At 49.8% G+C, this 27,500-nt stretch overlaps 1 protein-coding gene across 4 annotated transcripts in view; it reads left to right on the top strand.

Moving 5' to 3' along the window:
• LOC138265921 (tetraspanin-15-like) overlaps window positions 1-27,500 on the top strand; it is a 162,627-nt gene that overhangs the window by 36,107 nt on the left and 99,020 nt on the right. The window lies entirely within an intron of this gene.

Below are 27,500 nucleotides of genomic sequence, written 5' to 3'. Positions count from 1 at the left end.
TTCACAGCCTCCGTTGCCTGATGACAATGCTCTGCGCGGCCTCCATGATGGTGCATTGCATTCATCTCTTTGGAGCTTCACGTGGGACCCGACTGCGTGGAAAATATCACTGCATCACCTTCGCATTTGCCCCTCAACGTCAGCACTTGCTCCATACAAGGTACTTCTTCAGCAGAGCTTGTGTGGGTTCTGTAGCTGACATACCCTCCATCGTGGTCGGCCTGAACTTTGAATTTCTGACAGTCTCTCGCAGCCTCAAGTAACCTTTTGACCGCTTGTGACTTCGAAGCACCATTTTCAGTTTAGTCTTTAATAATCAATATCTCAACTTCTACTGATGGGATTTGTGTTGTTTTGCTTGTGTTTTACTTTGGTAAATATTCCCTATTTTTCCAAACCTGTGTGGAGTCTTTTTGAAGATATTTTCATTCTGTAAGTGTGTGTGTGTTGCACAAATACCTTACGCATTGCCTCTTAAGTTAAGCCTCACATCTCTGTGCCAAGCTACCAGAGGTTGAGTACGTTAATTTAGGGTTTATATCTGACTTACCCTGAATAGGCTTGTGATCCCTACTTGGACAGGATCCATTCCTCTGCCAACTACATACCAAGTTTCTAACAAGTCAGTAATACCATTAGCAAGGATAGTTGAAGTCTCCAGAGACCCTGAATATCATGATATCATGAATATTAGTCAATATCACCCATTTGCAATCTAGTACTTTGGATTTCAGCCCTGCTGGGTTTCATGACAAAGGGGGTCATTCTGACCCTGGTGGTAGACTACCGCCAGGCCAACAACCGCGGATGCACCGCCAACAGGCTGGCGGTGCATCCATGGGCATTCTGACCACGGCGGTACCGCCGCAGTCAGAAACGGAAAACCGGCGGTGTACCGCCGGTTTCCCGCTGCCCTGGGGAATCCTCCATAGCGGCGAGCAGGTAGCGCCGCCATGGGGATTCCGACCCCCGTACCGCCAGCCTGGCTCTGGCGGTTCTGACCGCCAGAACCTGGATGGCGGTAACGGGTGTCGCGGGGCCCCTGGGGGCCCCTGCAGTGCCCATGCCACTGGCATGGGCACTGCAGGGGCCCCCTAACAGGGCCCCACCAAAATTTTCAGTGTCTGCCAAGCAGACACTGAAAATCGCGACGGGTGCAACTGCATCCGTCGCACCCCTTCCACTCCGCCGGCTCCATTCGGAGCCGGCATCCTCATGGAAGGGGGTTTCCCGCTGGGCTGGCGGGCGGCCTTCTGGCGGTCGCCCGCCAGCCCATTGGGAAAATCAGAATTACCGCAGCGGTGTTTTGACCGCGCAGCGGTATTCTGACGGCGGTACTTTGGCGGGCGGCCTCCGCCGCCCGCCAAAGTCAGAATGACCCCCACAATCTTCAATGGCAGAGCAGAACGAGATTTGCTATCTTGAGATGTCATTGGCGGTGCAGTGGCAATTACGTTACGTTTATGAGTCAGTCTAATTCCTCAAGTTCAGAAAGAGCTTTCGCTTTTATATGAGCCAGAGGTGGCTTCTCTTCTTTATTGGTGTGCTTTAAAGTAAGAGAGATCAAAGAAAATGTAGGTTTGGCAGTTGATTCTGAGACCGGTTAAAATTTCAATTGAATGTTAGATCTGTTTGATTGAGTGGCTTTCTTGTCCAGGGTAAATAAGTGATTTCTTACTACTGGATTATAGTCTTTAGGCTCAGTGCAATACTTGGATTGAATTTCAGTTTCAGCTTTCCCTACAAAGGTGATAGCAGATGTAATTACTAAATAACAGTATCTAACACTTCGTATCTAATGGCTCCTTATTGGTCAGTCAGTTTCGATCATCGGCAGCACCATGAGTTAGTTTAAGGGCCCATAGCATATAAATTTAATTATCATCTTTCATTTATTATTGCCTGTCCAATAAGTAGGGCTTTCTAGTTGTATATCGTCCCTTCATCATTGCCTACACTCTGCAATTTGCCTATTAGCATAGATGGAATCAATTTGGCTCGCTTCTGGAAGGGTCATTTTATTAAATGGAAATGTATAAAGAGTGGTTTGCTGTAAGGTTGTAAGTGTTCAGCAGTCTGTTGTGGTCCCTACCCATACCTGCCTCCTCGTGAGAATGAGCAGTCCACTTAACGTCTTCTTTGGAGTACTTACTAATCTTTGAAGTGTGAATTGCTAGTACCTTAGTTGAATTTCCTGTAGTGATTCCCACTGGTTAATAGGAAATGCCACAAGGCTTCATCCATTGTAAATCATTTATCCATTGAATTTTCACTTCCACGAGTAGTTCTTACAGTGTGGCTGAACATGAGAAGAAGCAAAGGGACTTCAGCAAATTAGTGGATGCATTTTCCATTGTAATGGGGATTTAATCAACAGATAAAAGAGCATAATGGTTTCCACAATGTACATTTGGAATAATTGATGAGCCAGGCTCATGTACACCTGCAGAGATGTGGTCCATAACCATCTGAGGGTCGCTTAATTTGTCTTGCTACATAGTGGCCATTTTATCAGCTAGACCACGTAGAATGTAACTTGTATTGGACTTGGGTTATTTCATTTGTCCAAAGATTTTAGAAGCTAGAACTCCTCTGGTTCACTGGATGATAAGGGATTAGCTGCACAGCCATGAGCGGGGGGTGATGTAAGAACTTGAGACCCATGAATAGGGTGGTTGGTGGCAAAAGGAATTCCACTTCTTTTAACCCCTTCCCCGCCATGGACGTAATGGTTACGTCCATGGCAGCGCCCGTGTGGCGCCATGGACGTAACCATTACGTCCAGCATACTGCCCTCGGGAGAAGCGCTAGCGCTCCCCCGAGGGCCGCCCCCCCACCTCCCCAGGTCAGGGCTGAAAGGGGAATCCCTTCCCCTTCAACTCCCGACTCCCCCATCCCTCCCCTGTGACGTCAGCGCGCACGCGCGCTGACAATCACAGAGCCTCCCCCATCGCTCAGGAAGCAGAGCTTCGAGCGCGATCGAAAGAGAAATGCTCAGCATTTCTCTTTCGATCACGTGGGGGAGGCAATGAGAGGCTTCAAAGGGAAGGAAATGTATTTCCTTCCCTTTGAAGTCTCTCCCAGGGTTTCAAAAGGCGGATTGCTTGCAATCCGGCTTTTGAAACCCCACTAGACACCAGGGAGTTTTTTTAGTTTTTTTTGTGAAAGTGACATTTTTTTGAAGGCCTTTTCTGCCTAGACACCAGGGATACTTTTGTTTTTTTTGTTTTTTTTTTGTTTTCTTTTGTGTTTTAGGTGTGGGGAGCGACCCCTTAGGCAAGGGTCGCTCCCATAGGGGGGAAATTATATTTAGGCCATTTCTGCCCCCCTTGGTGGCAGATCGGACTATTTTTATGAGGCCAATCTGCCCCCAAGGGGGGTAGAAACCACTAGACACCAGGGAGTTTTTTTTTGTTTGTTTTTCACGTAAGGGGAGCGACCCCTTAGGCAAGGGTCGTTCCCCTGGGGGGCAACTTTATTTTAGGCCATTTCTGCCCCCCATGGGGGCAGATCAGCCTATTGTAATTAGGCCGATCTGCCCCCAAGGGGGGCAGAAACCACTAGGCACCGGGGATTTTTGTTGTTGTTGTTGTTTTACAGATGGGGAGCGTCCCCTTAGGCAAGGGTCGCTCCCCTGGGGGGCAAATTGTATTTAGACCATTTCTGCCCCCCTTGGGGGCAGATTGGCTGATTTTAAGTCAATCTGCCCCCAAGGGGGCAGAAACCACTAGACACCGGGGATTTTTTTTTTGCTGCTAATGTCACGCAGGGGGAGCGACCCCGTAAGCAAGGGTCGCTCTCGGGGGGTTTGGTGGGGGGCAAATTTACTTTAGCCCATTTCTGCCCCCCCTGGGGGGGCAGAAACCTCTAGGCCTATTGTTATTAGGCCGATCTGCCCCCAGGGGGGGCAGAAACCTCTAGGCGCCAGGGCAATTTTTTTTTTGTGTTTTTTTTGTTTGTTTTTTTAGAGATGGGGAGCGACCCATTAGGCAAGGGTCGCTCCCCTGGGGGGCAAATTGTATTTAGACCATTGGCCGATTTTAGGTCAATCTGCCTCCAAGGGGGCAGAAACCACTAGGCACCGGGGATTTTTTTTTGGGCGCCAATGTCACGCAGGGGGAGCAACCCCATAGGCAAGGGTCGCTCCCGGGAGGGGGTTGGGTAGGTGGGGGGTGAAAATTATTTTAGGCCATTTCTGCCCCCCGGGGGCAGAAACCACTAGGCGGCATGGCAATTATTTTTAATGTGTTTTTTGTTTTTTGAGAGATGGGGAGCGACCCATTAGGCAAGCGTCGCTCCCCTGGGGGGCAAATTGTATTTAGACCATTTCTGCCCCCCTTGGGGGGATTGGGGGCAGATTGGCCGATTTTAGGTCAATCTGCCCCCAAGGGGGCAGAAACCACTAGGCACCGGGGATTTTTTTGCTAGTATGGTCACCCCAGAATTCAGAGATGTGCAAATAACCACTGCTCCTCAACACCTTATCTCGTGCCCTTTTTGGAAATACAAAGGTTTTCTTGATAGCTATTTTTCACTCTTTATATTTCAGCAAATGAATTGCTGTATACCCAGTATAGAATGAAAACACACTGCAGGGTGCAGCTCATTGATTGGCTCTGGGTTCCTGATGAACCTACAAGCCCTATATATCCCCGCAACCAGAAGAATCCAGCAGAGGTAACGGTATATTGCTTTAAAAAATCTGACATTGCAGGAAAAAGTTACAGAGTAAAACGTAGAGAAAAATTGCAGATTTTTTCACCTCAATTTCAATATTTTGTTTCAGTTGTTATTTTCTGTAGGAAACCCTTGTAGGATCTACACAAATTACCCCTTGCTGAATTCAGAATTTTGTCTACTTGTCAGAAATGTTGCGGTTTCTGGGATCCAGCATTGGTTTCATGCCCATTTCAGTCACTGACTGGAGGGAGGCTGAAAGCACAAAAAAATCGTAAAAATGGGGTATGTCCCAGTAAAATTCCAAAATTGTGTTGAAAAATTTGGTTTTCTGATTCAAGTCTGCCTGTTCCTGAAAGCTAGGAAGCTGGTGATTTTAGCACAGCAAACCCTTTGTTGATGCCATTTTCAGGGAAAAAACCACAAGCCTTCTTCTGCAGCCCCTTTTTCTCATTTCTTTTTTTAAAAAACGAAATTTTCACTGCATTTTGGCTAATTTCTTGGCCTCCTTCTGGTGAACCCACAAAGTCTGGGTACCTCTAGAATCCCTAGGATGTTGGAAAAAAAGGACGCAAATTTAGCGTGGGTAGCTTATGTGAACAAAAAGTTATGAGGGTCTAGGCGTGAACTGCCCCAAATAGCCAAAAAAAGGCTTGCCACCTGAGGGGGAAAAGGCCTGGCAGCGAAGGGGTTAATAATGGAGTAATTTTAGTTAATTATTCCCTCATTTAAGTGGGTGTTTTTTGACAGAATTTCCTGCCATAATACTTTGTTCTCCAGTTATCTTCCCTCGTCCTCATGGTTACAGACTCCTTGATATTAAAATTAAGAAATATTAGAAGTAATAAAACTAATCATAATATTAAAAAACATTCATCCTATGCAAATATGCATGAAAATTGCATAAAACTAATACATTGCACCAGAAATTGAGCAGCAGTCAATGCAAGTAGGTTTAATCAAATAAGGTTTTTTAAGTAATGGCAACAATTAGGGAACAGAGCTTTCGGAAGAGATGTGAGGCTTAACTTAATGCTTAGTTGTGGTGGGAACACTCACTGGCCGAGGGGCTGCACTTAGTGTAAGTGTCCCACCTTCACAACAGCTTAACTGTAGCCAGCATTCGTTAGAGAAGGAAGAGTACAAATAAGCATCAGGCAATGAAAAATAAGAGCAAAACTTTAGCACCTCCCCCAAAAAGCCTACATATATCCAAGTTTAGTTCGTAGAGGAAACTGTTCAGGGCTTTAAGTGGGATGAAAAAATGTGAAGAGATCGGAGCCTTTATAATTAAGGGTGTGGCATAAACATATACACTAAAAATTGGCGTATGGTTCCACCCTACCTGCGCATTCTCATAGATTCACAACCAGAACCAAAATACACGACCATTGCTCTGTTTGCTTTGTGAGGGGCGAAGGATTGGACGACCACGTACTCTCAACAGCTTTTTGTCCCTGACAGGCACTGAGAGAACCTTTCACTGCCTTCAGCCACAACTCAATTGTGCCCGTTATAAGTACCAGGATGCCACTGTACTCCAGTTATGCACTAGACAAGAGTAATATGCTGCATGGGAAAAAGTGACATACTGGAAAAAACAAACATTCATAGGGAATGCAAGATTATGTAAATCATGTGAAATGTAGGCAGGTATGAAATGGATTACCTCAACGTTAGTTTTTACTCTCATTGTTCAGAAATTGGTCAGTGTTTTTGCTTGAAAAGTTAAGGACCTGTAAACAGTGCCTGAAAGGGACTCATCTCAATGGCAGTTTTATATTATTACTGGGTCTGAGACCCCAGGAAAGTCTCCCACACAGAGGTGATGGCTTGTACTGCTTAAAGGGTGCTGTAGTCAGTAGGTGGGGGACAAGGATTCACACATCGTGGGGACTGTTGAGTCCCCTGATGTTTTCAGTGATACTTCTTCAGAGTGCCCCTTCAGTCACTGGGATACTCTACTCATCATGTATTCGCATGGGCACTCCACCCACCTTGCACTTAGACTGTTATATCACTCACCCTTCACACAGAGGCGCCGGTCTCATGGGCACTCTGTTGTATGGCTAGGACTCATATAAAGGCTATCCAGTTTTACAGAATGATTTCTAAGGGGAAGCAAGGTTATATATTTACAAGAGACCCATACACGCCCTCGATGGTGTAGCCAGTGCCCATTTCATTCTTGTGCTGCTTACAGCTGGCTTCCCCAGTGCTGACCACCTGCTGCCAAGCCATCTGGTGCTGTGCGCAGGCCAGGGAGCAACAGTTCCCCCCCCCCCCCCCCACACCTGTGACTTACCCATCTCTACTCGGCTTCAGGGCTCAGTTAGCTAGTCACAAACACGCATTGTGAATGCCAATCGGACTCACTTGGCTATGCAGGAAAGGAAGAGCCTGAGAATATATAAGAGACGCTTTCCAAGTTTTTAGTAGTAATAGTACTAGCACTCCCATACGCTGCATTTTTTTGGTAGGTTAAGATGTTTAAGTTATTAGCATTTATATCCTCGCTTTGTCTTAGTAAAATTTTGCTTTATCACTATCTGAAAGCCTTCTTTGAACCTGTGGATTCCCAAAGCTCTGACACGAATATTTCTTCTGTAAACAGGAGGGAGGTAAACCAACAACTAAAACTTCTGTTAAACCACAGCACCAGTGCTTGATTTGAGAAGGAGGCTGCCGTGGGCCACCGGCACTCATTTTTCGAGACTGCCTCTTATCTGTCAGCATCAGAAATGTACTGAAAGCAAGACAAGTTGAAAAACACAAAGTGGAAAAACAAGGGACGAGATAGACAGGCAACTCGTCACAAAAGGAGAAAGTAGGAACCTACTAAAGGGGCAAATACTGTATGATAGTGGAAGAGGCATGAGGGGGTTTTATGACTATGCATCCATGGTATTCAGCGCTCAGACGTTTAATTGCATTTCAATGGGCTTCTGAGCAGATCTTTGGGCATCGGCGCTCCTATCTTTTACAAACTAAGCACTGGATATCCGTGACATGTTCTATATGTAAAGGTGTATCTACCTAAAGTGATATCGAACACTAAATCTACAAATCTTTCAGCACCAATAATTATGCCCGAGTTGTATATGACAGTTTTCATTTTTATCTGCTTTTTAAGCAGCAGTGTTATACTCTGGTGATAATCATTTTGAGGTGGTAAGCATAAGTCCCAAGTGCTGGATTTTTCAGATCAAGATTAAGGCAATGTATTTGCCATGAAAGGGCTCTTCTGCCTATAAAACCCTGTTTTATCCACTTCCTTGCCTCCTGCTGTAAGAATTGCGTCGGTGCATAGTGAGGTTAAGACTGGATTGAGATCTCAAAATAGCTTTGAAAACTTTTGTAAAATTCCAAAATTGCACTGTGGAAGCCTAGTGTTCCAGCCTGACAGTCTCCACGGAAACGTAGGAGTTTGTCTCCCCAAGAAAATGGTTGACGAAATGAGATGAGATGGTGCATTTTACGCCACAGTTTTGCAAATGTATCAGCTAGAAAACAATGAGGTCATTTTGGATGAGAACTGAAGAGATATTTCAGTTAGCCCACCATACGAGCCTATTCTAATAACTTTAATAAAGCAAATACTACAATAAAAACATAAAGAAAAGTTATTTCACGCTCATGTCCTGCGTAGTAGAATTATCCATCAAAACCCCAGGTTTCACAGTTATTTGTGCGAAAAGAGCACTAGAATCAGTCCTCTAGCTGTGGCCCCCCATTATATAAAAACAGTCTGGCCAAGTTTTGTAATGCCACTGTATGTAAAGCACCATGGCGAAGCCAGTTCCCAATTGCACCATCTTAAAGCATCATACTGAGGCCGATCTGAACATCAGCCCCAACATCTGGCAGTTTTCGCAGTAAACTAATTCATAAAGTGCTGTAGTCAAGTCAGACATTTTCCAGAAAGCAATGTTATACATGCATTTGCAATGCAATAGCTCTTGCATTAGCGAGAGTTAAAGCTGTTGGCTTTGTAAATGATAATGACAACCTTGCATTTGGGACCTTATAAATATTTAGCCATACAGCACATTAAACCTTGGGTTTGTGCATTTCTTCATACACTTAGCATTAGACTGTAATGGTCTAAACAGCTTCTACAGAGCACCACAGTAAAAATTGAATTTGGAATAAACATGGTCACGTAACCATATATTTAGCCCCTAGAGGGCATAATCACATAAAAAAGAGTGATAAAGGACATTGCAGTGTAACCATGTAATCAGCCCCTTGAGGGCATAGTGCATTACACATTTTCAGACCTAGCAGGCCTTTTAAATATCATTTAACTGTGGAGTCAGTGGCACAAGGGTGCAGTGCCGCAGGTGATTACTAGATGTCCCAGCAGAAGGTGCAGTACCACTGGTCGTGGCTAGATGTCTGTTAGACCTGACATGCCTTAGGGTGGTCACCCCTAACTTTTTGCCTGCCTCCCTCCACTTTTTGGACTCTGTTTTTGCTGGCTTTTAGACTCTGCACACGTTACCACTGCTAACCAGTGCTAAAGTGCATATGCTCTCTCCCTTTAAACATGGTAACTTTGGATCATACCCAATTGGACTATTTAATATACTTTTAAGTCTCTAGTAGTGTGCACTGTAGGTGCCTAGGGCTTGTAGATTAAATGCTACTAGTGGGCCTGCAGCACTGGTTGTGCCACCCACTCAAGTAGCCCCTTTACCTTGTCCCAGGCCTACCATGGCAAGGCCTGTGTGTGCAGTTTCACTGCCACTTCGACTTGGCATTTAAAAGTACTTGCCAAGCCTAAAGCTCCCCTTTTTCTACACATAAGTCACCTCTAATGTGTGCCCTAGGTAACCCCTAGAGCAGGGTGCTGTGTGGGTAAAAGGCAGGACATGTACCTGTGTAGTTCACATGTCCTGGTAGTGTAAAACTCCTAAATTCGTTTTTACACTACTGTGAGGCCTGCTCCCTTCATAGGCTAACATTGGGGCTGCCCTCATACATTGTTGAAGTGGCAGCTGCTGATCCGAAGGGAGTAGGAAGGTCATATTTAGTATGGCCAGAATGGTAATACAAAATCCTTCTGACTGGTGAAGTTGGATTTAATATTACTATTTTAGAAATGCCACTTTTAGAAAGTGAGCATTTCTCTGCACTTAAATCTTTCTGTGCCTTACAATCCACGTCTGGCTAGGTTTAGTTGACAGCTCCTTGTGCATTCACTCAGACACACCCCAAACACAGGGTACTCAGCCTCACTTGCATACATCTGCATTTTGAATGGGTCTTACTGGGCTGGGAGGGTGGAGGACCTGCTCTGACACAAAGGACTGCCACACCCCCTACTGGGACCCTGGCAGACAGGATTGAACTGAAAGGGGACCTGGTGCACTTCTAAGCCACTCTTTGAAGTCTCCCCCACTTCAAAGGCACATTTGGGTATAAAACAGGGCCTCTGCCCTACCACCTCAGACTTTTGCTGGAGAAGAAACCTGAACCAGAAACTACATCCTGCCAAGAAGAACTGCCTGGCTGCCCAAAGGACTCACCTGTCTGCTTTCTACAAAGGACTGATGCCTTGCTGTTGGCCTGCTGCCTTGCTGAACTCTTGCCTGGCTGTAAATGTGCTCTCCAAGGGCTTGGATAGAGCTTGCCTCCTGTTCCCTGAAGTCTCAGGACCAAAAAGACTTCTCTTTTTCATTTGGACTCTTCGTGCGCCGAAAATTTTGACGCACAGCTTGCTCCGCGGTGAGAAAATCGCCGCACACCGACGCTGATCGACGCGACGCCTTTGGGGCGAACGGAACTTCGACGTACGGCCTCGCAAGGACAATGCTGCCCGACTTCCAGAGGGGAAATCGACGCGACGTCTGCCGTGAGAACGAAACTTCGACGCACAGCCTCCCGGAATGATGCGCAGCCGGAAAACAAGCTGAAGAATCCACGCACAGACCCCGGGACATCTGGTAATCCAGTGAACCACAGAAAGAGACTGTTCGCGCACCGGAAAACGACGCACGACTTCCCCGCGTGAAAAATAACGACGCAAGTCCGTGTGTGCAGGGTAGAAATCGACGCACACACCATTTTTCCATGTATCTCTTCTTCTGCGGCCCTTTGAGGAGATTTTCCACTTTAAACCAGGTACTTTGTGCTTGGAAGAGACTTTGGGGGTCATTCCAACCCTGGCGGTCGGTGTTAAACCTGCGGCTAAACCGCCAACAGGCTGGCGGTAAAAAATATGGAATTCTGACCCTGGCGGAAACCGCCAACAGAGACCGCCACTTCAACACACCGCCCGCCACGGCGGGACAAACAAACAGCGCGGCGGTCACCGCCAACAGACAGGCGAGAGTCAATGTACCGCCCACCCCATCACAACCTACCAATCCGCCACCTTTTCCGGGGCGGTAGCCCCGCCGATAAAAACACGGCGGAAACAGCCATTTCGAACGGAAAACGCTCACCTCCATACACCCCACGAGGAATCTGGACAGCATGGAACCCGAACTCCACATCCTCCCAGCGATTGTCTACCTGCTCCTCTACCAGAAGCACGAACGCCGGCGCAGAAGACAACGGTGAGTACTGCACCTACGACACAGGGGAGGGGGGAGGGAAAGAATTACGTGGACACACATACGCGACACACCCACCCCCAGCCTCACCCACTACAACACACACATCAATGCATAGCAACACATCACAGTTACCCCCCCCCCCAAACCCCCCGGAAGAATGCAAAGACAAAAGGAAATGATTCTAAACATTGGAATATATTGTATCACTGGCTTAAAAATATATCACACATCTAAAACCTTTATATACATACATTTTAAAGTCCGATCATTTCCAAATCACATGGGCAAAGCCCACACAGGATACCTGACTCCAATGGAGAGAACACTGCAGGGGCATCAGATAGCAAAACTACAGGCACCTCAGGCGGAAGGGAAGGGGGGGCACCTCAGCCAGATGAGTCCACGACGCCAGATCCACGATGGGCCTCCATGGCCACTGTTCAATCCTGGGGAGTGCAAAGCCACAGTCTCTCAAGTCTCTACAGTGGGTGGGTTGCCCACTGTTACATCCTGGGGAGTGCAAAGCCACAGTCTCTCAAGTCTCTACAGTGAGTGGGTTGCCCACTGTTACATCCTGGGGAGTGCAAAGCCACAGTCTCTCAAGTCTCTACAGTGGGTGGGTTGCCCACTGTTACATCCTGGGGAGTGCAAAGCTACAGTCTCACAAGTGGATAACAGTCTCCACTGGTTCTGGAGGGGGAGTGGTGCCCAGAGTGCTTCATGCAGCCCTGCCCGACACAGAGGCGGGCCTGCCCCTTCCGCCAATGGGCCAGCGGTGCTTGAGACGGCGGTGCCCAGTTCAGCAGTGCTTGAGACGTTGGTGCCCAGTTCAGCGGTGCTTGAGATGAAGGGCCCTGTTCAGCGGTGCTTGAGATGAGGGGCCCTGTTCAGCGGTGCTTGAGATGAAGGGCCCTGTTCAGCGGTGCTTGAGACGGCAGTGCCCCTTTCAGCGGTGCTTGAGACGGCGGTGCCCAGTTCAGCGGTGCTTGAGATGAAGGGTCCTGTTCAGCGGTGCTTGAGACGGCGGTGCCCAGTTCAGCGGTGCTTGAGACGGCGGTGCCCTGTTCAGCGGTGCTTGAGACGGCGGTGCCCAGTTCAGCGGTGCTTGAGATGAAGGGCCCTGTTCAGCGGTGCTTGAGATGAAGGGCCCTGTTCAGCGGTGCTTGAGATGAAGGGCCCTGTTCAAGGGTGCTTGAGACGTCGGAGCCCTGTTCAGCGGTGCTTGAGACGGCGGTGCCCAGTTCAGCGGTGCTTGAGACGGCGGTGCCCAGTTAAGAGGTGCTTGAGACGGCGGTGCCCAGTTCAGCGGTGCTTGAGAGGGCGGTGCCCTGTTCAGCGGTGCTTGAGACGGCGGTGCCCAGTTCAGCGGTGCTTGAGATGAAGGGCCCTGTTCAGCGGTGCTTGAGACGGCAGTGCCCAGTTCAGCGATGCTTGAGACGGTGGTGCCCTGTTCAGCGGTGCTTGAGACGGCGGTGCCCAGTTCAGCGGTGCTTGAGATGAAGGGCCCTGTTCAGCGGTGCATCGGATGAGTGTCCAGCTCAGCGGATCCGGCCATGGCATGGAGGTCATTCGCCACCTGACCTGTGGCTGGCGGTGCCTTCCTGCCCATCTGTCGTGTGGCTGGCGGGCCCTCCTGTGCTGCAGTACCGGGCCTGTGGGTGTCCTCCTGCCCACCTGGGATGGGGCAGGCGGGGCCCTCCTGTTCAGCTGGGCTGCTGGCGGACTTGTCGGGCGTGCTGCCCTTCCCAGCCTTCCCTGTTCGCCTGTGGCCCTTCCCCACCTTTGGCGGTGTGCCAGGTGGCACCACACTTCCTGCCGGAGCCATGGTCGGTATTTTGGTCCCTGGTGTCTTTGGCCTCTCGCGCCGGCCACTGACAATCTTCGGATGTTTTACCGGGGGTGGGCTGGCCGTGCCTTGGCTCCTTCCTGAACTGGCTGCCCTTGAGGGTGGGGGACTCCACAGTCCATGGCACACTGTCATTCCAGGTCCCGCTTTTGTGGTGGCTGAGGTGCTGACTGGAGTCCTATGAGATGGACGGGGTGGGGGAGTTGTAGGAAAGAGGTCAAGTTTGGAAAGGAAAACCAATTTAGGAACAGAGGGACGGGTAGGTGTAGTGGGTATGGGAGTGGAGGAAGAGGTTGTGGTTGTAGGAGTCTTCAGTCTGGTGTCTTTGGGTGCAGGTGCTTGGGCTGGAGGCTGTCGTGAGGTGGATGGCTGTTGGGTGGGTGGCTGCCTGCGTTTGTGTAGCTTGGAAGAGGGGGTCACAGACACAGTGGGAGAGGACACAGGGGACTTGTAAATGGTCGTGGGAGTGGTGACTGCATGTGTGCGGGGGGGTTCTGGTGGGTGTGCTGGTGATGGACATAGTGGCTGAAGATGTTGTGCATGCAGGTGTGAGTGGAAATGTGACAGGGAGGGAGGAGGGAGACGAGGAGGAGGGGGACACAGTGGAGGCAGTGGGTGTTGGTATGTCTGTATGTGGATGTTGCTTGTGTGAATGCTTGTGTGATGTGTGGTGCTTATGTCTGGATGAGCTTCCCTTGGGTGTTGAGGTGTGTGCAGGCTGGTCTGATGGTGTGTCTGGGATAGGCAGAGGTATAGGTGATAGGGTATGGGTGGAGGAAGTTGGAGGGGGGAGGCTAGAGACAGGGACTATTGCTGCCATCAGTGCTGAGGCCAGAGTGTTGAACGATCGCTGATGGGCAGCCTGACCCGAATGAATGCCCTCCAGGTATGCATTACTCTGGTGCACCTCCCTTTCCACACCCTGGATGGCATTCAAAAGGGTAGACTGACCAACAATGAGCATCCTCAGGAGGTCAATGACCTCCTCACTGAGGGCAGCAGGGGTGACAGGGGCAGGGCCTGAGGTGCCTGGGGCGAAGGAGATGCCCACCTTCCTGGGTGAGCGGGCACGGGGCAAATGCTGAGGGGCTGCTGGGAGGGCGGTGCTGGTGCGCTGGGTGGCGGCTGTACCTGTTGTTGCGGGGGGCACGGATGTTGCCGCCACCACAAGGGAGCTCCCTTCAGAGGACGAGTCCATGTCACTAATGTCTGCACGAGTCCCCGCTGTGGAGCTCCCCTCGCCCTCCGTCCCACTGGTGTACTCGGAATCCGTTGCATGGCCCTCCAGGGCCATGTGGGATGCAGCTCCCTCGTGCTCCGATGCCACTTCTCCTCCGCCTGATGATGCTAATGCACACATGAACAGGAAGACCACAAAAAAGGGGGGGGGGAATAAAGACATGTTGAGTGCATGCATTGGCGACACAGTTGGCGGAGAGGACAGACACAGAAGCCCCCTGCACTACGCCGCGCACTTGGGGTCCACTACTCAATCTGTGTGACATGGCCTACAAGCCTATGGACGACAACTGCACACATAGATGACACTGGGCCGTGGATAACTGTACTTGGCACCCTACAGAGGTGGGGGGCGGGGGCACAGGGCCATGCCTTACGGAGGGGCCTAGCCTACAGAAATCGCCCTGGCCTAGGGATACCCACAGCCCTCCTCCCCCACCCAGACACCTCCACTGCACGCATAGTCAGCAGAATGAGGTTGTACTCACCCCCTTGTGTCTGCTGTGATGTCCTCACGCACCCATCCAAATCGGGGTAGGCCACCGCCAGGATCCGGGACATCAGGGGGGTCAAAGTCCGACTGGCACCCCTCCCACGTTGGGAGGCCATCCCCAGCTGAGCCTCCGCCGTCTTCCTGCTCCAGCGTCAGATGTCCTCCCATCTCTTCCAGCAGTGGGTGCCCCGTCTCTGGTGGACCCCCAGGGCCCGGACGTCCTTGGCGATGGCACGCCAAATGGCTATCTTCTGGTGGGCGCTGACCTATGTGAAATGTACAGGGGGAGAAAAAGAGTCATCACCTTCTGCACCCTCAATGTGAGTGGCCCCCCATCCCTACCCTTGCCATGTGGCACATCCTGTCATCCGTCATCTGATGCATGCCTCATTCGCTCCCCTCCCCACCATCTTTCATCCACCCGACTCAACCCAGGCATTGCCCACAAAGCATGGTCCCAGTGTACTTACCTGTTGGTCTGGAGGACTGGGGGAGGACCCCATCCACGAGTTTCTCCAATTCCTGAGCAGTGAAGGCAGGGGCCCTTTCCCCAGTCGCATGAGCCATTGTCTCTTCCAGACCGAGGTCACAGCAGCACTTGCAGTGTAGGTCCTCTCCTGTCGAAGATCAGGTATCGAGTGATTAAGCCGATAGAAAATGGCGGTCACGCCCGCGGCGGTGCGTACCGCGGCAGTGCGTACCGCGGCTGCCGGCGCACATCGTCATTGGCTCCTGAGACCCATAGGGTTCAATGTTAACCAATGCTGCTTTACGCCGCGGTCTTCGACCGCCTACCGCCACGGTGTGCCACGCCAGCGCATTGACCTCACATCCCATTGTCACACTTCACAGGTCAGGCAGCCGCCATTTCAAGGGCCCACATGGCTTACTTTTAACTGCGTCACACATACCTAGGCCTTGCATCAACACTCATACAAACCATTCAATGCAGTGGGAATTGTGTTTGGTGCAAACTGTGGTAACGTACCTGTGGGCTGATTGACTCTGTGCTCGCTGTTGTCCTACATAGGCACCGTCCGCTGGGACATGCGAGGAGATGGAGGAATCTTCCCGTGTACAGACCGCTGGTAGACCTGTCGACAATGTAGGAAAGACATGTCATACTGACATACAGGCTTGACCGAGCCACTATTCAGGGACTGTGTGCCCAGCTGGAGCCAGACCTGATGTCACCCATCCGCCAACCCACAGGGATCCCACCTCTAGTGCAGGTGCTGTCAGTACTCCATTTCTTTGCAAGTGGGTCATTTCAAACAACAGTGGCCATATCATCAGGGATGTCCCAGCCTATGTTTTCCAAGGTGTTGTCCAGAGTGTTGTCTGCCCTTCTGAAATACATGCAGAGCTACATTGTTTTCCCTGAGGTGGAGGATTTGCCTACAGTGAAGGGTGATTTCCTTGCCCTTGGACATATCCCCAACATCATAGGTGCCATTGATGGGACCCATGTGGCTTTAGTACCCCCCAGCAGGAGTGAACAAGTGTACAGAAACAGAAAGAGTTATCATTCTATGAATGTACAGATGGTGTGTTTGGCAGACCAGTACATCTCCCATGTTAATGCCAAGTTCCCTGGCTCTGTACATGACGCCTACATCATGCGGAATAGCAGCATCCCTCAACTCCAGAGGCACCGTGTGTGGCTAATAGGTGACTCTGGTTACCCCAACCTGTCCTGGCTACTGACCCCAGTGAGGAATCCCCGGACAAGGGCAGAGGAACGGTACAATGAGGCCCATGGGAGAACTAGGAGGGTGATCGAGCGGACCTTCGGCCTTCTGAAGGCCAGGTTCCGCTGCCTCCATATGACAGGTGGATCCCTATTGTACTCACCAAAGAAGGTGTGCCAGATCATCGTAGCCTGCTGTATGCTTCACAACCTGGCTTTGCGACGCCAGGTGCCTTTTTTTGCAGGAGGATGGTCCAGATGGTGGTGTTGTAGCAGCTGTGGAGCCTGTGGAGAGTGAAGAAGAGGAAGCCGAAGAGGACGACATAGACAACAGGAACACAGTAATACAGCAGTATTTTCAATGACACACAGGTAACAGTCCAACCCGTCATATTACAGATACTTAACCCCTACTACCTCTCTACTGTCTGACCTTTTCCCCCAGTGTATGGTAACTGAGTTGTGACTTTCCCTTCCAATTTCAGAGATGTGGCCCCCAGTGTGTGACATCTGCTTTGTTTCCCCATGGACTACAGCTGTGTGACAGTGGTATGTTGGCATCACAATGTAAATATGCATTTTCGGACGGTAATGTCTAATACATTAGTACAAAATCACAGCCAGACTCCTGATTGTTTTTTGCAATAACTGTGTTTATTTCAGTGCTCTATATTGGTGGGTGATTGCAAATCGGTGAGGGGTGATGGTGGAGAATTGTCCATGGCAGAGTCCAGACTATTAGTCTCACAGGTGCAATGTCCAAATGCCTGTGGAAAGTGGAGCCTGGGCAGTATAAGAATGGACAGGGTGTCAATGTGGGACAGTGGGATGACAATCAGGGAGGTATCCTTTCCTGGCGGGGGTCTTGGCATCTTACTCTGTCTTCTTCCTGGATCTCAGGGCCCGCTTGCGGGATGGTTCTCCTTCTGCAGGGGGTGGGGTGCTGGTGGCCTGTTGGTCCTGTGGCGGGGCCTCCTGTCCACTAGCGCCGGCGGAGGTGGTAGGCAGTTCTTGGTCCATGCTAGTGTCAGGGGCCCTTTGTGGTGCCACAGTGTCCCGCAATGTGGTGACTACCTGATTCAGAGCCCCTACAATGGTGGCCATGGCGGAACTGATGTTTCGTAGTTCCTCCCTGAACCCCAAATACTGTTCCTCCTGCATGCGCTGGGTCTCCTGAAACCTGGCCAGGACCGTCGCCATCGTCTCCTGGGAGTGGTGGTAGGCTCCCATGATGGAGGAGAGGGCCTCGTGGAGAGTGGGTTCCCTGGGCCTGTCCCCCCCCTGTCGTACAGCAGCCCTCCCAGTTCCCCTGTTTCCCCGTGCCTCTGTCCCCTGGACCGTGTGCCCACTACCACTGCCCCCAGGTCCCTGTTGTTGTTGGGGTGGTGGGTTAACCTGGGTGCCCTGTAGTGGTGGACACACCGCTGATTGACGTGTCCTGGGGACTGAGGTATGGGCCCACTGGGTGGGTGCTGTGCTGGTGTTCCCAGAGGGGGGAAGGTCTGCTATGGGCTGTGGCTGTCTGAGGGGAACCGACTGTCCCGAGGTCCCCGATGGGCCGGGCTGGTCATCTAGATCCAGGTCGGCAGAGGTGCTGTCCTCACTGTGGGCCTCTTCTGGGGGTGGAGTGGACATTTGTGGACCCTCCTGCGCGGTGACGTGGCGTTTGGGTCCTGCAGGGGTATAAAAGTATGGTTATTGCATTTGTGTGTGCCATAGCGTGTAATGGGTGGGTGCCCTTGTACCCCAGTGCTGGCATTCCCGTGTGGGGGCTTTTGTGACTGTGATTTGGTGGGGGATGGGTATGTGCAGTGGGCATGCTTTGGTGATGGGTGTCCATGCTTTGTGGTCGCATGCAGGGCTTGGTGTTGGGATGGGTGGGCTGTGATGTGGAGACATTTGCAAGGAGCAGGATGTGATGGGGGTGAGGGTGGGGGTATGAGTTGGCATGCTGGTGGGGTGGGGTGGGGGGATGAAGTAGTGAAGATGAGACTTACCAGAGTCCATTCCTCCGCCTACTCCTGCGAGGCCCTCAGGATGCAGGATCGCCAAGACTTGCTCCTCCCATGTTGTAAATTCTGGGGGAGGAGGTGGGGGTCCGCCGCCAGTCCGCTGCACCGCGATGTTGTGCCTGGATACCATTGAACGCACCTTCCCCCGTAGGTCGTCCCACCGCTTCCTGATGTCGTCCCTATTTCTTAGGTGCTGTCCCACAGCGTTGACCCTATTGACTATTCTGCTCCATAGCTCCATCTTCCTGGCAACGGTGGTGTGCTGCACCTGTGTCCCGAAGAGCTGTGGCTCTACCCGTACAATTTCCTCCACCATGACCCTGAGTTCATCCTCGGAGAACCTGGGGTGTCTTTGCGGTGCCATGGGGTGGTGTGGGTGATGTGTGGGGTGGATTGTGTGGTGATGTGTATTGGTGTGTTGTGTGAAGTGCAAGGAAATATTGCTGGGTGAAAGTTAAATGCGCGTCTGGGTGCTCTGTTCTCTTTTTCTCAGTGCGTGGTCCCGATTCTGTAGAAGTGGGTGTTTGTGGGTGATGTGGGTGTGTGTTTTATATTGTGTTGGGTGTGTGGGAGTAGTGTGTGTATGTGTATCAGGTGTGTGTATTTGTAATTGTCCAATGTGGATGTGTTTTGTAAATGTGTGTGTATTTTGAGCGCGGCGGTGTGTACCGCCAATGTAATACCGCGGTTGAAAGACTGCCGCGTGGATTCATGTGTCGTGATAGTGTGGGCGTATTTCTGTTGGCGTGACGGTGGAGGATTGGTCATCGCCAGTTTCTCGCTGGCCTTTGGTGTGGCGGACTTTTGTGGATGTCTGTATTTTGGCGGTTTGCCTGTTGTGGGTCAGAATGACCGTGGCGGTTTACCGCGGCGGTATGTTGGCGGTCTTCTGACAGCGGTAAGCGGCTTTTACCGCCAAGGTTGGAATGACCCTCTTTGTTTGCTTTTTAAAGACTTAAGACACTTTTGGGGTCATTCTGACCGCGGCGGTCGGCGGTCGCCGCCCGCCAAGCGGTTCCCGCCGAAAAGACCGCTCCGCGGTCAAAAGACCGCGGCGGCCATTCCGGCTTTCCCGCTGGGCCGACGGGCGACTGCCAGAAGACCGCCGGCCGGCCCAGCGGGAAAGCCCCTTTAACAATGAAGCCGGCTCCGAATGGAGCCGGCGGAGTTGAAGGGGTGCGACGGGTGCAGTGGCACCGTCACGATTTTCAGTGTCTGCAAAGCAGACACTGAAAATCTTTATGGGGCCCTGTTAGGGGGCCCCTGCACTGCCCATGCCAGTGGCATGGGCAGTGCAGGGGCCCCCAGGGGCCCCACGACACCCGTTCCCGCCATCCAGTTCCTGGCGGTAATTACCGCCAGGAACAGGATGGCGGGAAGGGGGTCGGAATCCCCATGGCGGCGCTGCATGCAGCGCCGCCATGGCGGATTCCCTGGGCCAGCGGGAAACCGGCGGGAAACCGCTGGTTCCCCTTTTCTGACCGCGGCAGTAAATCACCCAGGAAGCACCGCCAGCCTGTTGGCGGTGCTTCCGCTGCCCTCCACCCTGGCGGTCATGGACCGCCAGGGTCGGAATGACCCCCTTTATATCACTTTTCAGTGATATCTCTACAATTTCACATTGCATCTTTATTCGTTTTGACCTGCAATTATCCAGATAAATATTATATATTTTTCTAAACACTGTGTGGTGTATTTTTATGGTGCTATATTGTGTTATTGTATGATTTATTGCACAAATACTTTACACATTGCCTTCTAAGTTAAGCCTGACTGCTCGTGCCAAGCTACCAGAGGGTGGGCACAGGATAATTTTGGATTGTGTGTGACTTACCCTGACTAGAGTGAGGGTTCTTGCTTGGACAGAGGGTAACCTGACTGCCAATCAAAAACCCCATTTCTAACAATTTCCCTGTAGAGTTAACAGCAGAAGGAGCAGTACCACTGGTTGTGGCTACATGTCCCTATAAAGTCAACAGCAGAAGGTTATGGCTAGATGTCTCTGTAGAGTCAACAGCATAATCATTGGCCATGGCTAAATGTCTCTGTGGAGCCCAATGCACTCAGAGTACAGTGTCACAGAATGCTGCCAGAACTTCTTCTGACGTCAGAAGCTCAGAATGTCCCCCAAACTTGGAAATGGGAGGAGATGTACGAGTTCCTCTGTGAAATGGCTGAAATATTTAGCCATGCTGTACATTAAACCTTTATCAGAAATAAACTGTGTTTGTGCATATATTAAACCTTTATCAGAAATAAACTGTTTGCACATCAGCATAAGGTGCATTACCACTGGTCGTGGCTAGATGTCCCTGTGGAGCAAACTGAGTTAGTAGCGCCTTGGGGCAATTATCATTTTTCAGCCCTTGGAGAGCATAGTGCATTATACATTTGCAGGCCGAGCAAGGCTGTCAGAATATTATTACAAACAAGGCCCTTGTAGCACAAACTCATCTCTACTGTAAAAACAAAAGCTTCAGCTATAAGAGAGTTTAAATATGCATTAAATGATGGAAGAGGTTATGATTTTTGGACCCCTTCGAACCTAGTGTGACCCAGAAGCCTGGATGGAAAGAGCACATCGTTCTGAATGTTTTGGTGGTGGTCCCATTGCCCTAGGACCCACCACAGGCTGTGTTATGGCCAAAAATGTTTTGTAAAAGAAATACCTGCAAAGCATTATGGGGTGAGGTACCCCAAGTGCAGTGAATATTGTAGTCTCTGCTCTCCCGTTGTGCGGGGGGAGTAGCTGTTGAGGATTCATCGCTGAGTTGATTTCATGCTATATAAAGCCACAAAAAATTTACAAAACACATTCACGATACAACAACTTGTAACTACTGATTATGTAAAGCAAGGACCAAGTGAAGGGCAAACGCGGAAGACGAACCACACGCATGAACACAAGTGCTTACTAACAAACAGGCGAGGCAGGAAACAAAGAAAAATAGTCTGTCGAAACAACGGAAAACCTTCCAGGTGTAATTAAACTGTACTTTGCCAGTGCTCCTCAGCCTAGTACAGGAAGTGACGTATCGGCTGCCAAACCAGCGCAGAGGCAGCAAAACAAGAGCGACACTGCCTTCAACCTATGGTAAGCAGTAGGCAGGAGTAAAGTCCTATACTCCATCCAACAGGTCTTGCTGACAGAGCATGCGCTCTGTCTTGGCTCAACCGAATAAAGTATCAAAGCCAGACCAACATTGGCTACTAACATGGCTATGCTGCTTTATACACAGGGTCAAAGTGTATTCCCCAGAGACAGTTATGTAGTCATATTGACTTAATACAGAAAGCAGCGTCCTCGACTCAGTAAAGAAAGTGTCCCTTATTAACAAAGAATACCTGGCTATGCATCCCAAATGGTAGTCCAACTACTAAGAAATGTAAGAGGTGGGGGTAACCAAAGACAACGATTTGTGAACTGTGAAAAGTGCTGATGTCACAGATGACAATGGCCTGTGTGGCAGGTGAATATCTTCTCTATCTCACACTAGAGCAGTCAGTGCCACTTCCTAACAAGCATTGGCAAAGCTAATAGGTCTCGCCTTTGCAATATCTATTGGCTTTGCCAGTGTGTTTTAGCCATGTCGTATACCTCCGTGCCTGCCCTTTAGCGTGGCTAAATGTTAGTGGCATAGAGCAGAGTGGAGTATCATAGAGTGGAATGGCAAAGAGTGGAGTAGAGAGTCATAGAGTGAAATAGTGAACACTGGGATACAGTGGAATGGCGAGTGGAGTAGAGTGATGTAGAGTGGAAGGGTGAAGAGTTAAGTAGTGTCATAGAGTGGAATGGTGAAGAGTGCAGTAGAGTGTTGTAGAGTGGAACTGCAAAGAGTGGAGTAGAGTGTGAGGGTGGTAGAGTGGAGTGGCATAGAGTGTCATGTATTGGAGTGGCGTAGTGTAGAGAGGCATACACTGTGGTGGCATAGAATAGAGTGGACTGGTGTAGAGTGTTGCAGAATATAATGGCATAGAGTGCAGTGGCACTGAATTCAGCAGCGCAGAGTGTAGTGGTGCAGAGTGGATTGGCACAGAGTGGTGTAGAGTGAAATGGGGCAGAGTTGAGTGATGCAGAGGGCAGTGGCGCTAAGTAGAATCAAGAGCCATAGAGTACAGTGGCATAGAGTGGTGCAAAGTAGATAGCATGGAGTTGTGCAGAGTAGAGTATAGTGCCGTAGAGTGCAGTGGCGTAGAGTGGAGTAGTGCAGAGTAGAGTTGCATACAATTCAGTGGCATAGAGTGCATGTTGCAGAGTAGCGTGTCAGAGTGCAATGGCATAGAATGGAGTAGAGTGGCGTAGAGTACAGTGATGCAAAGTAGAGTTCAGTGGCATGGATTGCACAGAGTGCAGTTGTGTAGAGTGCAGTGGTTAAGAGAAGAGTGACGCAGAGTGCAGTGGCATAGAGTGGAGTGGCAAAAAATAGATTGTTTCAGAATAGAGTGAAGTGGCGTGGCTTTAAAGTAGCGTGGTGCAGGGTAGAGTGTAGTTGCGTAGAGTGGTGTAGTGGCATACAGTAAAGTGTTGCAGAATGCAGTGGTGCAGAGTAGATTAGAGTGGCATACAGTAGATTGGCATAAAGAGTAGGGGCATAGAGTTCATTGGGGAATAGTGCAGTGTCGCAGAGTGGCATAGAGTACAATGGCATAGAGTGGAGTTGTGCTGAGTAGATTGGTGTAGACTAGACTGGAGTGGTGTAGAGTGCAGTGGTGAAGAGTGCAGTGGTGCAGAGTAGAGTGGCGAAGAGTGCATTGGCATAGAGTACAGTGGTACAGGGTAGAGTAGAGAGGCATAGTGTGTAGTGACGTAGAATGTAGCGGCATAGAGTGGAGTGGTGCAGAGTGCAGTGGTGTGGAGTGGTGGAAACAGGAGTGATGTAGAATACAGTGCAGTGGTGTTGAATGGTGTTGAGTAGAGTGGAGTGGCATATTCATGATGTGGTCACACACTGTCATTACAGACAATATATTTTCAATTGAAATGGCCATTACATTTGCACAGATATACAGTTTTACTAATAAAACCATACAGTGCACAGACGAAATGTGTGTGGAAATTGCATCACCTAGTGAAATGATTTGTTTTGATCATATTAACATAAATGTTTTCAACACAACTCAGAAATGACAAATTGTGCTTCATTTGTTCCTAATTCTGATATATTTTGAAATACTTCCAGAGTTCATTTAAATGTCATGTGCTAGAACCCTACCCCCAGTATCCAGCAAGATTGTCACATAAATCCTCTTACTTTCATGTCAGAGAAAGAAAGGTAAACAAGTGCCCTTGTAAGAGAGCACCTGTCAGTTGACCTCGGTCTTTGAATGCACAGCAAACGTGACGAGATAAGACCAAGATTGCCAGGTCACTCAGCAGGATACTGTAAATAACGTTTGGGTCAGGGAAGGTACAAACTCTAGCTGGACAGCTGAAAACAAATAAAGCCAACAAATGGAAAGCAAGAAAATGTGAGTTACAAACCACAAAGCCTATGGCAAGCAACTGGCAGAATGCATTCGTCGTCAGATTCCTGAATGTTCCCCAGATGTCGAACAGCAGAGACCTAAAATTAAGTGTGTCTGGTCTTTGCACCAATACATTCATAAGGCCGATACGCAGGATCAGGGCTGTGCTCGTCCAAAAGTGGGGAGGCCCAAGGCAAATAAAACATTCACAAGGCAATATCCAGTCAAAACCACATGGATTTATTTTCAAAATTTTAGAATCATTAAACAAAGGAAAAGATAGTTAGTCATTTGAAATCCTGTAGGAGGCTGGCCTGGCTTGTAGTGGGTACTAAGGGGTACTTACACTCTGTGCCAGGTCCAGTTATCCCTTATTAGTGTAGAAGAGGTGTTTCTAGCAGCTTAGGTTGATAGAAGGTAGCTATAGCAGAGCAACTTAGGCTGAACTAGGAGACATGCAAAGCTCCTTCTATTCCACTGGTGTCATATGCACAATATCAAAAGAAAACACAATACACAGATATAGTAAAAATAAAGGTACTTTATTTTTATGACAATATGCCAAAAGTATCTCAGGGAGTACCCTCAGTATGAGGATGCCAAATATACACAAGATATATGTACACAATACCAAAAATATGCAGTAATAGCAAAAGGAAGTAATGCAAGCAATGTAAAGTTACAGTAGATTGCAATAGGAGCACATAGGTATAGGGGCAATACAAACCATATACTCCAAAAGTGGAATGCGAACCACAAATGGACCCCAAACCTATGTGAGCTTGTAGAGGGTCGCTGGGACTGTAAGAAAACAGTGAGGGTTAGAAAAATAGCCCACCCCAAGACCCTGAAAAGTAGGTGTAAAGAGCACCTATATTCCCCAGAGAGCACAGAAGTCGTGATATGGGAATTCTGCAAGGAAGACCAACACCAGCAATGCAACCAAAGTGGATTTCCGGACCTGAGTACCTGTGAAACAAGGGGAACAAGTCCAAGAGTCGCAACAATGTCGGGAGAGGACAGATGCCCAGGAAATGCCAGCTGAGGGTGCAAAGAAGCTGCCACTGGATGGTAGAAGCTGTGGATTCTGCAAGAACGAAGAGGACTAGGAACTTCCCCTTTGGAGGACGGATGTCCCACGTCGTGAAGAAGCTTGCAGAGGTGTTCCCACTCAGAAAGACCGCAAACAAGCCTTGCTAGCTGCAAGGGTCGCGGTTAGGGTTTTTGGATGCTGCTGTGGCCCAGGAGGGACCAGGATGTCGCCACTTGGAGGAGGAGACAGAGGGGGTGCCCAGCAAGTCAGGGAGCCCTCACAGAAGCAGGCAGCACCCGCAGAAGTACCGGAACAGGCACTTAAAAGAGGAGTGAACCGGAGTCCACCCGAAGTCAGAAAAGGGAGTCCCACGATGCCGGAGGACAACTCAGAAGGTTGTGCACTGCAGATTAGAGTGTTGGGGACCCAGGCTTGGCTGTGCACAAAGGAAATCCTGGAAGAGTGCACAGGAGCTGGAGCAGCTGCAAATAAAGCGGTACCCAGCAATGCAGTCTAGCGTGGGGAGGCAAGGATTTACCTCCACCAAACTTGGACTGAAGAGTCACTGGACTGTGGGAGTCACTTGGACAGAGTTGCTGAGTTCCAGGGACCACGCTCGTCATGCTGACAGGGGACCCAGAGGACTGGTGATGCAGTCTTTTGTTGCCTGCGGTTGCAGGGGGAGGATTCCGTCATCCCACGGGAGATTTCTTCAGATCTCCTGGTGCAGAGAGGAGGCAGGCTACCCCCAGAGCATGCACCACCAGGAAACAGTTTAGAATGCGGCAGGATAAGCGATACAAGCTTGCAGTAGTCGTCTTTGCTACTTTGTTGCGGTTTTGCAGGCGTCCTGAGCAGTCAGCGGTCGATCCTTTGGCAGAAGGTGAAGAGAGAAGTGCAGAGGAACTCTGGTGAGCTCGTGTATTCGGTATCTGAAGAATTCCCCAAAGGAGAGACCCTAAATAGCCCGGAAAGGAGGTTTGGCTACCTAGAAAGGAGGATAGGCTAGTAACACAGGTAAGAGCCTATCAGAAAGAGTCTCTGACGTCACCTGCTGGCACTGGCCACTCAGAGCAGTCCAGTGTGCCAGCACACCTCTGAATCCAAGATGGCAGAGGTTTGGGGCACGCTGGAGGAGCTCTGGGCACCTCCCCTGGGAGGTGCAGGTCAGGGGAGTGGTCACTCCCCTTTCCTTTGTCCAGTTTCACGCCAGAGCAGGGCTGGGGGATCCCTGAACCGGTGTAGACTGGCTTATGCAGAGATGGGCACCATCTGTGCCCATTAAAGCATTTCCAGAGGCTGGGGGAGGCTACTCCTCCCCAGCCCTGACACCTTTTTCCAAAGGGAGAGGGTGTAACACCCTCTCTCTGAGGAAGTCCTTCCTGGGCCAAGCCTGGCTGGACCCCAGGAGGGCAGAAACCTGTCTGAGGGGTTGGCAGCAGCAGCAGCTGCAGTGAAACCCCGGGAAAGGTAGTTTGGCAGTACCCGGGTCTGTTCTAGAGACTCGGGGGATCATGGAATTGTCTCCCCAATGCCAGAATGGCATTGGGTTGACAATTCCATGATCCTAGACATGTTACATGGCCATGTTTGGAGTTACCATTGTGACGCTGTACATAGGTAGTGACCTATGTACAGTGCACGCGTGTAATGGTGTCCCCGCACTCACAAAGTCCGGGGAATTTGCCCTGAACGATGTGGGGGCACCTTGGCTAGTGCCAGGGTGCCCACACACTAAGTAACTTTGCACCCAACCTTCACCAGGTGAAGGTTAGACATATAGGTGACTTATAAATTACTTAAGTGCAGTGGTAAATGGCTGTGAAATAACGTGGACGTTATTTCACTCAGGCTGCAGTGGCAGGCCTGTGTAAGAATTGTCAGAGCTCCCTATGGGTGGCAAAAGAAATGCTGCAGCCCATAGGGATCTCCTGGAACCCCAATACCCTGGATACCTCAGTACCATATACTAGGGAATTATAAGGGTGTTCCAGTATGCCAATGTGAATTGGTGAAATTGGTCACTAGCCTGTTAGTGAGAATTTAGAAAGCAGAGAGAGCATAACCACTGAGGTTCTGGTTATCAGAGCCTCAGTGAGACAGTTAGTCATCACACAGGGAACACATACAGGCACACTTATGAGCACTGGGGCCCTGGCTGGCAGGGTCCCAGTGACACATACACTAAAACAACATATATACAGTGAAATATGGGGGTAACAGGCCAGGCAAGATGGTACTTTCCTACAAATCCATAACACTCTAGTTCTTAAATCAAGTACATAATGTAGTTGTAAAGTGAGAATATGGTCCTAAAAGGGGAGTTCCTTAAGAGAAGCAATCAAAACTTCTAAATAAACAGACTGCCATGGAGTCTGTCTTCATGGAAGCAAGGAAAATGTCTAGCACACATCCCAGAAATGGTACATTTTATAGTTTCAGAGAAATAGGAAATCAAGCTCTCAATACTAAGTGAGGTGG

This window comes from Pleurodeles waltl, chromosome 11 (assembly GCF_031143425.1).
Source record: "Pleurodeles waltl isolate 20211129_DDA chromosome 11, aPleWal1.hap1.20221129, whole genome shotgun sequence".
NCBI lineage: Eukaryota > Metazoa > Chordata > Amphibia > Caudata > Salamandridae > Pleurodeles > Pleurodeles waltl.
The sequence above is the reverse complement of the archived record's forward strand: the minus strand, read 5'-3'. Positions and strand labels throughout refer to the sequence as shown.